The sequence below is a fragment of the Pan paniscus genome, chromosome 3 (genome assembly GCF_029289425.2).
Source record: "Pan paniscus chromosome 3, NHGRI_mPanPan1-v2.0_pri, whole genome shotgun sequence".
Lineage (NCBI taxonomy): Eukaryota > Metazoa > Chordata > Mammalia > Primates > Hominidae > Pan > Pan paniscus.
Genome location: NC_073252.2, coordinates 99,433,970 through 99,449,203, shown reverse-complemented (window position 1 = coordinate 99,449,203; position 15,234 = coordinate 99,433,970).

Here is a 15,234-nt window from a genome sequence, read left to right as displayed (position 1 = left end):
TACATGCCTGATTATGAATTGGATGTATTCTTGCTGTCTTTTTAAAAAAGTTAATAAGAAATGATATTTATAAAGTCTGTTTAAAATGATTTGAAGCTGGGCATCAGTTTTATAAATTCCATTCTATTTCTGGTTAGCAATCATTCCTAGAGTGTACCCCTCCAGTCACCCTATTGAAAGCCAGAGATTTTACTGGGGCTCCTTCTCCTTGGAGAATGCCATAATTTAATTTTTTTTCCTAGTTCTATTACACTGATCTTCTTGGAATGTGGAGAGATGCTTATGATTTGGCAAATGTTTTGAGCTAGAAAGCTATGCCAGATACTGGGCTTATTTCAGTCTCTCTCTTCTCTCTCAGATATTAGCCTATTAGGTTCTTACTTCTTTATTAGTTGTTCAATTGCTTTCAGTTTTTCTAGTTGTTTTGTCTCTGAAAAATTTTTATTGTATAACAACTTACACAATTGCAGAAAAAGCTGGGGAACTTAGGTTCTAAAGGAAGAAATTTAAAAATCAGAGAAAAGGCACTAACTAGCTCTCCTGAAGCCAGGCACTTTTAGCTGCTGGAATGACAATGCACAGGAGTATTGATGGAGAAGACTGTGGAAGGCTGTTGTTTCTGGATCTGGTGGAGAGCTGAGGATTGTGACTGGTCATCAGGCCAGCTATCATGAAAAGCTAGACATCATGAAGGAAAGAAAGGACAAGCTAGAAACTACCAAGATGGCTGTGCCCGTCTCTCACCATTATTCACAGTCATGATAACCTTCAAAGCAAAACGGCATCTGCTTCACTTTTACCTTCTAAATCTCATATTTGTTTCCCTTTCAGTCAACTCTAACTGGAACCATACAGGGAAGGAAATTTTGGTAAACATAGGTCTAGCCTAGCCATATTGACTCAGTACAAAATCATCATGGATAATGGCAAGCAATTTACCTGAGTGGAAACCAAATGGCCAGTAAACATAATAAAGGAGGTTAAACTTCACATTTACTCAAAAAATTCACTTTGACAACATGAGATACTGTTTCACCAGCAGATGTATATTCTGCTGTTATTTAATAAAGTAGTTTACAGATGTCAACTGTATCCAGTTGAGTGATGATGTAGTTGAATTTAACTATGTCCTTATTGATTTTCTGGAGAAACCTTTTGGATCTCTCCATTTCTTATAGAGGGGGTGTTAAAGTTTCCAACTGTAATAGTAAATTTGTCTATTTCTCCTTGTAGGTCTGTTGGGTGAAACAAAAGTGTTAATATATTAAAAATAGGGACCATATATTCTGGACAGAGTGTAAATTGGTTCATTCAGGTTAAAAGACAATTTGAAATATCAAATAAAATTAAAGATGTGTATGGCTTTCAACCCAGTGATTCTACTCCTAGATATGCACTATTTACACATGTATGCAAAGATAAATGTACGAAAATGTTCATAGTGCATTGGTTTTAATAGCTAAAAAAATAAATTTGCAAAAGAAAATTAAATGTTAGTGGGACTATACATAAACACCTACTTATTTGTATGAGAAAAATCTATGCAATAGTTAAAATTAGAACTAGACCTAAATGCAAGAAAATGAATAAATCTTTAAAATAATGTTGAAAAAGCAAGTTGCTAAAGAATGTATAGAGTATAATAGTATTTCTATAATTTTAAAACACTCAAAATAAAAATTCAAAATAAAACTATATATATTTATAGAATTTATACCTAAAGTATGAATATGTAAAATAATCTTCATTTGACTATTTCTTTAGGTAACCGCTCTTAAAATCTGAGACATTAATATTTAATTGTAATTTATTGAAGTTACTACTACAGAAAACTCAAATAATATATCCCAGGAAATTAGCACATTCACAGCAGCCTTATTATCTTACACCCCTATACAAATGAGCATCGGCCTGCACTCTTTGAAAACCAGAACCAAATTCTGAGCCAGCTAATTCTTCCTACATGGTTACCAAAATATTTCAAACATTTAGTTTACGGAAAATCCAAAAAAATATGTAAAACACTGTATTAGTCTGTTCTCACACTGCTAATAAAGACATAGCTGAAACTGGGTAATTTATAAAGGAAAAAGGTTTAATTGATACACAGTTCAGCATGGCTTGGGAGACCTCAGGAAACTTACAATTATGGCAGAAAGGGAAGCAAACATGTCCTTCTTCACATGGCATCAGGAAGGAGAAATGCAGCACAAAGCAGGGAAAAGCCCCTTATAAAACCATCAGATCTCATGAGAAATCACTCACTATCATGAGAACAGCATGGGGGAACCATCCCCATGATTCAGTGACCTCCTACAGGGTCCCTGCTACGACACATGGTGATTATGAGAACTATAATTCAAGATGAGATTTAGGTGGGGACACAGCCAAACAATATCAAACACCTCTTCCCCCTAAAACTATTAGGCAATATTGACAGAAATTAAATATTGAAATAAATGGAAAAATATAGTATGTTCATGGTTTGAAGATGCCACTTTTCTCTAAATTAACCTAAAAATTGAATGCAATTCTACTCAAAAGTCTCATGTTTTTCTTTTTTCTTAAAATTTTTAAAATTAATATATCATTGTATATATAAAAAATGTATATTTTATACATGTGATATTTTGATACATGTGCACAATGTGTAATGTAATAATACAATCTGTAATATAAGTCAGGATAATTGCAATATCTATCACTTTAAACATTTATCTTTGTGTTGGCAACATTACAATTCTTCCAGTTATTTTGAAATATACATCAAATTAATGTTAACTATAATTTCTCTACTGTACTATCAAATACTAGAAATTATTTATTCCTTCTATCTGACTGTATTTCTGTACCCAGTAGAATTTTTTGTACAGATACACATTGAAATGCAAATAACCAGGGTAATCTTGAAGAAGAGAAAACGGGGAGAACCTGCTCTATTCAATATCAAAATAAATACAGAGCTACAGTAATAAGGAAATAGTGATATTGGTACAAGGATAGATGAATCGAATAATGGATCAGAATAGCGTATTCAGAAACAGACCTGAGTGTACATGAATAAATTGATTTATGTCTGATGCGGCACCCCAGAACAGTGGCAAAACGACATTCTTTTCACTAAATAGAATTACATTTCCATATGGCAAAAAATAAACCTTAACTACAACCTCACACAATAAATAAAAGTCATTTCCAGGGGGTTGTAGAACTAAATGTGAAATATAAAAGAATAGAGCATCTAGAAGATAATGTAGAGAATATCTTTATAAATTTGGAAGAAACAAAGATTTCTTAGAACACAAAAAGTACTGATCATAAGGGAAAAAGATGGACAAGTTGGACTAAAAATTAAGAATTTCTCTATATTGAAAGATATCATTAAGATGGCAAAAGCCAAACTACAGAGTGAAGATAAAAACAACAAAAGGTTGGTATCCAAAAATATAGAAGTTCTAAAAATCAATATGAACAAAGACAATCCACTAGAAATATGGCATTAGACTTAAAAAGTTACTCACAAAAAGGGATGTCAAAATGGCCACTGGACATATAAGAAGGTGCTGAATATCATAACACATCAGGGAAACAAAAGGTGAAAACATAAGTTTGGTAAGTGCATGACAGTATGCCACCAGAATGGCAAAAACAAAAACAAAAGAGAAAACCAAGGGCTGGTGAAAATACGGAGCAACAAGAGCTTTCTATTGCTGAGGAGTGGAGTGTAAACTCTTACAGACACTTTGGAAGGTTGATTAGCAATATGAATTCAAGCTAACCATCATACTTCATAATTCAGCAAACAATATTTTTTTACCCTAAAGAAATGTATGCACATGCATAGCAAATGACAAGCTTAGTAATATTCACTGCAGTATTATTGGTAATAGTCCCAAACTGAAAACAACTAAAATGTTCATCACCAATATTTTTGATCATCAAAATATTTTGTTCACCATTTTATTGTTCATCAAACAATAAAATATTCATTTATTTTATTTAAATAAATGTTTAAATAATATACATCAATAGTAATGCTATTCATGAAAATGGAAAAAACAGAACTATGCACAAAACATATATCGATTGAGTGAAAGAAAACAGATACATATTTTTTGTTGTTGTTGTTTTTGTTTTGCTTTTTATTTTTATTTTTTTTGGGACAGGGTCTCACTTTGTCATCCAGGCTGGAGTGCGGTGACTTCATCATGGCTCACTGCAGCCTCGACCTCCTAGACTCAACAATCCTGTCACTTCAGCCTCTTGAGTAGCTGGGACTACAGGAATGCCGCCATACCTGGCTAATTTTTGTATTTTTTGTAGAGACGGTTTTTGGCTGTGTTGCCTAGGCTGGCCTCAAACTCCTCCCACCTCAGCCTCCTAAAGTGCAGGTATAAGCCACTGCACCCAGTTGTACATGTTAATTTTATTTTATTCCATTTACATAACCTTCAAACTAGCAAAAATTTTTTCTGTGTTGTTATAAGTCCTGAGAGGTACCCTTAGGAAATAGGGAGGGTAATAGGTAATTGGTAGGGGTCTTAAGTGGGGGAGTGGGTGATTCCAAGCTGCTGGTAATGTCTTTCTTTCTTATTTATTTGTTTATTTTCTTAAGGCAGAGTCTCCTTCTGTCACCCAGGCTGGAGTGCAGTGGTGCCATCTCAGCTCACTGCAACTTCTATTTCCCAGGTTCAAGCTATTCCCCTGCCTCAGCGTCCCAAGTAGCTGAGATTACAGGTGTATGTCCCCACACCTGGCTGATTTGTGTGTTTTTAGTAGAGATGGGGTTTCATCATGTTGGCCAGGCTGGTCTTGAACTCCTGGCCTCAAGTGATCCGCTCACCTTGGCCTCCCAAAGTGCTGGGATTACAGGCGTGAGCCACCGTGTCCAGACTAATGTTATTATTTCTTGATCTTTGTCTGTGTCATGGTTACATAGGGGTGTGTTTACTTTGCAATAATTCATTAAACTATACACGTGACTTTTGCACTTTTCTGTATGTATGTTATACTTCGATAGCTTTTTTTATTTAAGTACACAGGATCAAATGAGAAAGTGCTTAACAAATTGTAGTAGCCAATTTTAAAGCTTTTGAACCAGAAGGACTTTCTAGAAAATCTAATCAGTTTGACAATATTCCCTATAAGTGACATGAGTACACATTTCTGTATTGTCTAATATATTCTCTACATTATTTTAACTGGTCTATTCATAGGTAAAAGAGAAAAGGAAGGAAAATGAATATTTGGGAGCATATACGCTATGTAAAGCACAATGATATATGATTTCCATGTGTTTTTAATCCTCAGAAATGTACCATGGGTAGTTAATATTATTCACATTTTTTAGTTTAAGAAATTGAGACTTTTACATATTAAATAACTTGCCTAAAGTCATATCCTCAAAGGATAAATATCCAAGGAAATAGCTAGTAAATGTCATTCAGATTTCACGTTACGTTGTTTAGCTCCATAAACTATATGAATTGGACATGAACCTGTGTAGCATGGGAAGAATCTGTAGCATACTGTCAGAAGACCCGACCTTATGCCATAGCTGCATCATCTACTGTCTATAGAACCCTAGCACAAGATACTTAAATCTTCTGAGCTTTGGTTACTTTATTTCTCTTTCTTCTTTTTCTTTTCTTTTCCTTTTTTTTTTTTTTTTTTTGAGACAGAGTTTCGCTTTTTTTTGCCCAGGCTGGAGTGCAATGGCGCGATCTCAGCTCACCACAACCTCCGCCTCCCAGGTGCAAGTGATTCTCCTGCCTCGGCCTCCCGAGTAGCTGGGATTACAGGCATGCCCCACCACACCCGGCTAATTTTTTGTATTTTTAGTAGGGCCGGGGTTTCTCCATGTTGGTCAGACTGACCTTGAACTCCCGACCTCAGGCAATCCGCCCCCCTTGGCCTCCCAAAGTGCTGGGATTACAGGTGTGAGCCACTGCACCCAGCCTGGTTACTTTATTTCTAAATAAACAACTGGAGACATTTTTGATGCTCCTCCCAGATTCCCTTTACCATCTAGATTATCCATCTCCCATTTCCCCTAAGTATTGATGACAACGTCCCTTTTCTCTACGGAATTGCCCCCAGAGTATTGGTCAAACAGGAACTTCCACCTGCCCTCAGAGACAGGGGTACGGAAAGCCAGCCTCTTGCATGGAGGGGATACAACTCTGTGGTGCAGTTTGTGCACAAAGCTTGTCTGTGGGATTAGATTGAAGCTAGTGACCAGCTGAAACCACTCACTTGTTTGTCTTCTAGTTCTTGTCCTGTCTGGCTTCTCTCACACCCCCTTCTTCTGAGGATACTCCCTCAATAAATCATTTGAAAAGAATTTGTATCTCAGGCTTTTAGACACAGGCAAAAACATGTACTCAAAGTTCATGAGAATAAAATGAAATAACACATGAAATATTTTATTAGCTATAGAGTACTATAAAAATTTGATATTAGCATTATGCAAATTTATAAAACAAGTAAAATTAATTACCCCTAGAATATCAAAAAAGACCATCTTTTGGGTACCTAATATACTTGTGTTATGTCTTCTCTTTCACCTGTCACAACTAGAAACTAGCAAATGCTTGAGATCTGGGGCACTAGGCTAATCGGCCAAAGTGTGTGGTCCTAGGTCATGAGACATTCAAGAGTCTGAAAAGAAAAGAAATGGGTTTGCCCAGCATGTCTTGGTCATAGTGGTTAAGTCTGGGTGAATATGTTTTGCTGAGCTAGAGATATCCAATGTTTTTGCTTCAGTGCCTCCAAAATAGTTTTTTACAGTATATTTTTCAGTTGTTAGCTAAAGTTTTATATTGATGATTTAATAGTTAAACATAATTGTAATTTCCAGCAAATTGTGTATTGCACTTATATGTTAAATATTTTTCATCAAAACAGTAGAGCAGCACGTTTAACTTAATTAATTTAGAGAAAATGTCTGCCAAAGAACTTCACTGGCAAAGCCAGTTCTTAATTGTGAAGCAATAACTAAAGTGGAATTTTCTGTGAGGAAAAAGAAAACTGTGATTTTGTTTTTCAATTTCAATAAATATGTAAATATGTATCCCCACTATCATCTCACTTCCAAATTCTAACATACATAAGTAACACATGGTTTTCAGGAGATAGATCAAGTCACAGGGGCCTACCCATCAGTCTTTCAGTCTTTCAACCTAGATTAGGAAAGGCACTTTCTGCTTCAATATTTCATACATTGATGCCTTCCTGGATGCATCTTATGATGCTCCATTATTATCAATTCTCAAATTGTTTATTTGTATGAGACCCCAGAGGGTTTCACATCCTGGAATAATGCTCCATAGTAATTTCAAAAGAGGGAAAGAAAAATAAAGTTTCTGTAAAGAGAGATATGGGGAAAAAAAAGAGGCAGTACCTTCTAGAAAGCCTTCTTATATCCCAGGGCTATGCTTCTCACCACTATAGCCTCTGGGCCACCCCTCATTCTGCCAGACCTCTGGAGAGAAGGTGATTGCACAGATCTAGACCCAGGATTTGTCCTAGTTAGAGTTTACAGCTGAGAAACTGTGTTACTCTTAGTTTCCCTTATTATTTTTAAGTCTAATTATAGGTTCACAGCAAAATTGAGAGAAAGGTATGAAGATATTTCATATACCCACTGCCCCCACACATGGATAGCCTCCCCCACTGTCAATGTCCCCCACCACGGTGGTACGGTGCTACAACTGATAAGCTACATTGATATATCATTATTACCCAAAGGCCATAGTTTACATGAGGGTTCACTCTTGGTGTTGTACATTCTGTGAGTATGGACAAATGTAGAATGACATGTACCCACTGTTATAGTATTACACAGGGTAGTTTCACTGCCCTAAAAATTCTCTCTGCTCCACCTATTTATCTCTTCCTTCCCGCTGACCTCTGACAATCACTGATCTTTTTACTGTCTCCATACTTTTGCCTTCTCTAGAATGTCACATAGTTGGAATCATACACTATGTAGTCTTTTCAGGTTGGCTTCTTTCACTTAGTAATATGCATTTAAGTTTCCTTCATGTTTCTTTACTGCTTGATAGGTCATTTCTTTTTAGTGCTGAATAACAGCCCATTGCCTGAATGTACCACAGTTTATTTATCCATTCACCTACTGAAAAACATCTTGGTTGGTTCCAAGTTTTAGCAATTATGAATACATTTCTTTATTACTTACTACACTTTGGTTGTACATAACTGAAATTCAACCGAACTCCAGCATAAAATGCTAATGAATTATAAGAATGTTGTGGGGGTCTCATGGACCCCAAGGGCTGTCATGTAGCTGGGTCGTGGGAACACAGTGGGATCAGGAAATGGAATACCAGCCGTCTTCCTTCTTTCATCTTTGCTTGCTCTTTTCTGCATGACTGATTCTTTTTTTTTTTTTTTTCTGTAGAACCACCTTCTCTTCTTTCCTAATCCATATGGTAGAATAACACGGCTGCTGAAAGCTTCTTAGTATCAGTTTGACCTGTTTTCCAGAGAAAAGACTGAATTCAGTTTTCCAAAGAAAGAAATATCATGGGAAAAGAAGGCAACATGTATCCAGTCTTGATCTATGGTACTATAACCTTTAGATGGGGTCATGTAGAATCATGTGGATAAGTCATCTTTGAAATGAGGCTTCTGAGCAGACAAAATATCCAACATACACCTAATGCCTTCCCAGCCTGGGCAGAGGGGTACTGCAAATATCTGGGACAGATCTCAGTTCTGAGTTGACTCAATATACTTCCTGTTTTAGGAATATTTTCATTTTACCTATCAAGGAATTAAATGCTATATTCCGTGAGTTAAGAATTTCGGGCAATGGAGGGTACATCATTTGGGGATTAGAAACAGGGAAGGAATCTGCCCAGGAAATTCATCATCCTTATTCTTAGGATGGTAAATTCATTGTGGATGTGGGAGAAGGAGAGTAATCTGAAGTGAGATAAGAAGAGATTATTGTTTTTTCCCCACTGCATCTTTAAGTCGGTGATCTGGTCATTTTCCTTGCACCATCCCTCTATATCCAAGTGGCTATCAATTCTGACTAGCACATGCTCTCAGTGCCTCGACCCTGAGCCTGTCCCAAACTTTTCCATTTCCACAGCAGCTCCCTCTGTGCTTGTATCTGCATCTTTGTCAGACCACTGTCCTCAGGCTTCCTTGGCCTTTGCCCAAATGTGGAGAGAGCAGGAAGTGCCTAGGAATTCGTATCTCTCTGAGGCAGTCTGATCACACAAGCCTGGTGGGTACAAATACTCAGCTCCCTGCTCCCTGATGGGAACAGCTCAGAGGTGTGACTTATAAGTCTCCAGAGGACCCCCACAGGATTGGGCCAAAGTTAACCATCTTTGCTTGACATATCACCCTTGCTTGGCTTTCTTCCCTTCCCTGTCACTTTTCCTGCTTCCCTCCTGGTTTTTCCTTGGAACACTTTTTAATAAATCACCTTTATATGAATATTTATCTTAGGGTCTGCATCTAGGTACTCCAACCTTAGATAGCTGACTATGCATTACAATTACACAGGAGGTAGGTAGTATATATTTAGCAGAACAGAAATTCTTAGGTCATGAATGAGGAACAAAAAGTAAATTTTTACCCAAAAATTTTTAATTAAAAACTTTAATTTTTAGTAATATGTTTTGTGTGTGTGTGTGTGCGTATGTTCCACAGTAATTCCAGGACTAACTGTGGCATGTGAAACAGATAAGACAAATGTCCTAGTCACTGGGTTGTAATGAGTGGCATATGGGTCCCACAGGATTAGATGGGTTATTTAGATATGCTGATTGGCATTATTACCCTTTATAAATGTTTGATCTCTAATTTCAGACATGTGGGAGAATCACATAAATCTGCCTCCCTTGAAATTAGGTTTAGCCAAATGATGAATTCAGCCTATGGAATGTGAGTGTGGTCATTCATGAGTATCACTTCCAGGCAGAAGCATTTGATTGCTAGGGTTTAGACCTTCAGCCCTCTCCAGCCCTGTTGGGTGACTGTGGAACCAGGTGTTAATATTTGTGCTATCTGATTGTAGGAGGCTGGAATGCTGAGTCAGCCTGGAGGGCTGCCCAGACCTGCAGAGAAATTCAAACTTTTGTTAAGCTACCAAGATTTTCCATTTTTACTGCAGCATAGCCTATAACCTGCCTGATGATGACATGGCAATAGGCATGGAGAATATTCAGTCAATAGCTCAAAAATTCCCCAAGACTGCCTGGTCAGAGTCTATCTATCCCTCTTTCCATCCATACTAATTTTTCTCCTTTAATTTTTTTGTACTGAGTGTGCTATAGAAACAATGGTATGGGCAAGGATGAAGGTAGAATATGGTCATTGTCTGCTGAAGAAAAGCATTGCCATAAGCACCAGAATCAGTAGGTGAAAACTTACAGAGGGCGTAAAGTAACAATCTTAGCTGCTCTTTTTAGGGGTCTTTGGTTGTAAGGAACATAACACTCAAACTAGCTGTAGAAAATAGGGTTTATTGTAAGGGTATTGAGGGGTTTATATATCCAGAAAAAAATTAAACAATCATGCCTTGGAAGGACAAAAAGAACACAGATTTTGAAATGTCTCTTTCTGCTCTCTCCACCCCTGTTGAATCTGACCTATTACCCCTCTACCCAGAATGGCTTCATCTGTTTACATGCCTTGCACATGAATCATGTGCTAGTGGCTTACGTTAACCCCAGCCTGCATTTCCCTTTATTCAAACAATAACCGTACACTTTCCTTTGAATTTTAAGGGCAAGCCCTTCACAGAAGGCATCTGATTAATCTAGCTTACTTGTGCAAATTAGATTAGGGAAGTTAAAGGTTACCAGCCCATAGGTACCCCCTAGTCAGATGTTCATCCACCCTAGTCCAATCCCCTGTAATGGCAGTAATTAAACCTGTGACCTGATGATCACTTGGCAGGTGAGGCTACTGAGGCATCTTACCTACAGCAGGGATATGGCCAGGACGGGCACCCTAAAGCATATTAACACAATTTCTAAGACAGACTAGATTTCTTTGGGCTGGGCATAGGTAACACCCTGAAATAGAGAGGGAAACTCTTTTGAGGGACTGCTCCTAAACAACCATAACCCAAACCGTATCCACTTCCTCTCTGAAAATTGCTGCTATCTGTCTTAACTTATCACCAGGGAATAGCTTAAATGTTGCAAGCAAACAATAGAACCCTTTGTGTATTTGGAGAAGGAAGAAATATGAGTAATACTGTGTCTTCCCTTGGATCTATATAAGTAATTATTCTTACAGTACGGATGTGTGAGAGACACACCTCATGCTAAAAACTAAACTCCTGAATTCCATTTGTCATCCTCAAGGCCTGAGTCCACTCTCTACAAAAGTTGACTCTGTAACTTTAAAAAATCTAAATGTGAAATTTTAGTTTTTCCTAAAAATATTTGAAATGCTTATTTAAACTATTTAGAAGGTTAGAAAAACTAACCCAGACTAACATTGTAATCAAATATTTGTTTTTTTTCAACAAACATATATTAAGCACCTGGAATATGGTAGGCATGTTACAGGCAATGGAAATTCAATTGGGAACAAAACAAAGTCCCTGCTCTCAAGGTTCATATTATCTAAGTAGATGACAGAAGACCAACAAACAAATAAATCAAACACAGCACACATACAGATGCAACGTCAAGTAGTTATAAATACTGAAAAGGAACTGAATCCCTATAAAGAGGCAGAGAGTGATGAGGTGCTATTTTCGTTAGGTATACAAGACTACCTTGTCAAGATCACAAATAATTTCTCTTTTTATTAAAATCAACAATCAAATTTCAGTTGTCATTTTACTTAACCTATCAGCATGGTTGACACAATTCATTTGCTTGACTGTGGGGACGTTACCTTTCTATCCCAGAAGCTGCTTCTTTCAGTTGGTTTTGCTGGAACCTCCTTTTCTTCCTACCTTCTAACTGAAATAAAGCACTATTATGCCCACGATTTCCAATTTTATATACAAGACTTTCAAGTTCAGGCTTATATATCCGACTGCCCACATGCCATTTCCACTTCCATGTACATATGCGCCTCAGAGTTAACATATCTAAAGCTAACTTTAGATCTTCTCCACCAAATATGCTGTCCATTTCTAATGTTTTCTTTCTTAGTAAATGTTAACTCTTATCTTCCATTTGCTGAGACTCAAAATCTTGTAGTTCTTGATTCTTCTTTTTTATTTTTTCTCACATCCTGTATCCAATCCATCAGCAAATTCTGTTAGTTCTACTTTTAAAATGCATTTTTGGTATTGGATGCTTTTCACCACTGTCTTCTAAACTATATAACCCAGACTACCTTACTTCTATTGGATTATGACAATAGTCCTTTAACTACATCTTCCCATATCTATTCATTCTTCCTTCCCTCCATTACATCCAGGGTCAGTTTTTACCAAAGAATGATTGTTTTCTTTAAACTTAAGTCCTATCATATCATTTCCTAACAAAATCCCTTTCATTTCACCCAGAATAAAATTCAGTCGTTCCTATGGTTAAGGCCCTACATAATCTGACCTTTCATGATCTCCCTAACCTTATCTTGTACCACTCTTTCGAGTTCATTCTGCTCCAACTACCCTGGCTTCCTTTCAGAGTTTGTAAACATGTCAACCAGACTCTTAACTCTGGACCTTTGCATATGCAGTTCCTTTTACTGGGAACTCTCTTCTTCTACATAGTGGCATAAATATCTTCATTATTTCATTTGAATCTCTGTTCAAATATCACCTTCTCAGAGGGGCCTTCCCAGTCCAAGCTGTCTACAACAAGTACAGTGGTACTTTAGTATCTGTGGAGTTTGGTTCCAGGACTTCTTGAGGATACCCAAATCCACACACACACTAAAATCCCTGATATAAAATGGTGTAGTATTTGCATGTAACCTTTGCACATCCCCCTGTGTATTTAAAATCATCTCTATATTACTTATAATAGCTAACACAATGTAAATGCTATGTAAATAGTTTCTACACTGTCTTGTTAGGAAATAATGACAAGAAAAGAAAGTCTGCACATATTCAGTACACAAGTAGTTATCTTTTTTCCCGAAATATTTTTGATTCAAAGTTGGTTGAATCCATGAACGTAGAATCCACAGATACAGAGGGCTGACTATAGTTCCCTTCTTCTCATCACTTCCCTCAATGTTCTTACCACTATGCATTGTTTGCACTTATTACTTAGTCTGCCTGACATGTTGTGTGTGTGTGTGTGTGTGTAACTGTTATTAATTGTTCTTTACTATTATCTGTCTCTCCTCACTAGAACATAAGTTTTATGAGGGCAGACACTTTGCTTTGCTTTTTTTCATATTATATTCCTAGTGCCTGATATGTATAGGTGTTCAATAAATACCCCCCCTTTTTTTTCTCCTGAGAGAGAGTCTTGCTCTGTTGTCCAGGCTGGAGTGCAATGATACTATCTTGGCTCACTGTGACCTCCACCTCCCAAGTTCAAGCGATTCTCCTGTCTCAGCCTCCCAAGTAGCTGGGACTACAGGCAGCTGCCACATGGTTGGCTAATTTTTATATTTTTAGTAGAGATGGGGTTTCACCATGTTGGCCAGGCTGGTCTCAAACTCCTGACCTCAGGTGATCCACTCACCTTGGCCTCCCAAAGTGCTGGGATTATAGGTGTGAGCCACCACACCCAGTCTCAGTAAATACCTTGTGAATATATGCCTTCCACTAGCCATGAACAGTAGTAAAAAAAAAATCTCACTAATTGGAAGTAAATGGAAAGAAGGCTAGCCGATTCTTCTAAATGGTAGATTATTTACTTGCAATTTTTAATCAATAATTGGCAAAATCTGTTTCAAATAAAAAATATGTCTTTGCCAACTTAGATGAGTGAAACTCGTTACTAATTCTTATATTGATTTTGTATATGCAAATGTGCTTTTAAAGGCCCTGACAAACTTTCTCCTAAATTGATTTACCAGGTCTCCTACAATTTGTCTGTACCTGTAGTTTGATTAGTAAGCCTTTTGCTGGTATTGTTGAAGTTATTCTCAAAGCACCTAAAATATAAACTTAGCTCATTTCATGTCAAATATTCTGAAATTCTAAGTTTAGAGAATCCATAATACATAAAGTTTTACAGCATGTATATTTCTTGGATGTTTAAAAATATAACAGCACATATATTTTAAATGCAAACATTTATGACTTGGAACCATTAATTTACTCATAATTTTCAAAATGTGTAATAAAATTAGAATTCAAAGTAAGAGAAAGGACTAATAACATTTCTCTCCAGCATATATGTGTGTGTGTGTGTGTGTGTTTGTGTGTAGGGGTGGGGATGCATGTTTTTAATTTCATGGGTCATATTGAAATTTCTCTGAGAGTAGGAACTATGTTACTTAGGCTAGTAACTTATATAGTGGACACCAATACATTTTAAAAATTCATTCAACAAAATTTGTTGAGCACCTACTCTGTGCCCAAAACTAGGATATGAGATGATGATACAAACATATTAATAAATAAAATAAATATGAAAATTTATTAAATACAAATGTATAATGATCACAGATTGTCTTGTCAAATTTTACATAAAATATATCTGTCTGTATTACACTTAGCATATAATTCCATAAATTATAGTTTAATCCTAATGGGAAAAATTAAATTTATTCCTGAATACATTTGATACAAAAATTTTTAATGTTCCTTGAAAAATAACTTCTCTAAATGGGTAAAACTGCCTTCTGAAAGAAACAAGGCTCAACAAAATTTCAAGAGCAATAAAAAAATAAGTAATAAAACTTCCTTTTAGTTTGAACCTCAAATTAGATCTATGTAGAATAGCATATTTCATAGAACCTCTATGGAAGTAGGGTAGAACTAGAAAATGTGAGAAGGAAATGTCACAGGAATTAGCTTTAAGATAATAAATCAAAGTCTCATATACATTCATGTTCCTATCAGGATTGACTGTCCTACTTTGCAGGTTCCTCAGCATTGTGCTCCACTAACTTAAGCGAGGATAGAGCAGACATACTGCTGTCTACCATCAGCTACTCAGAAAAAAGTGAATGCCTCAGAAGAGTCATAATCAGAAGTTTTTTTTTTTTTTTTTTTTTTTTGAAATGGAGTCTCACTCTGTCACCCAAGCTGGAGTGCAGTGGCATGATTGCAGCTCAATGCAATCTCTGCTTCCTGAGTTCAAGCAATTCTTCTGT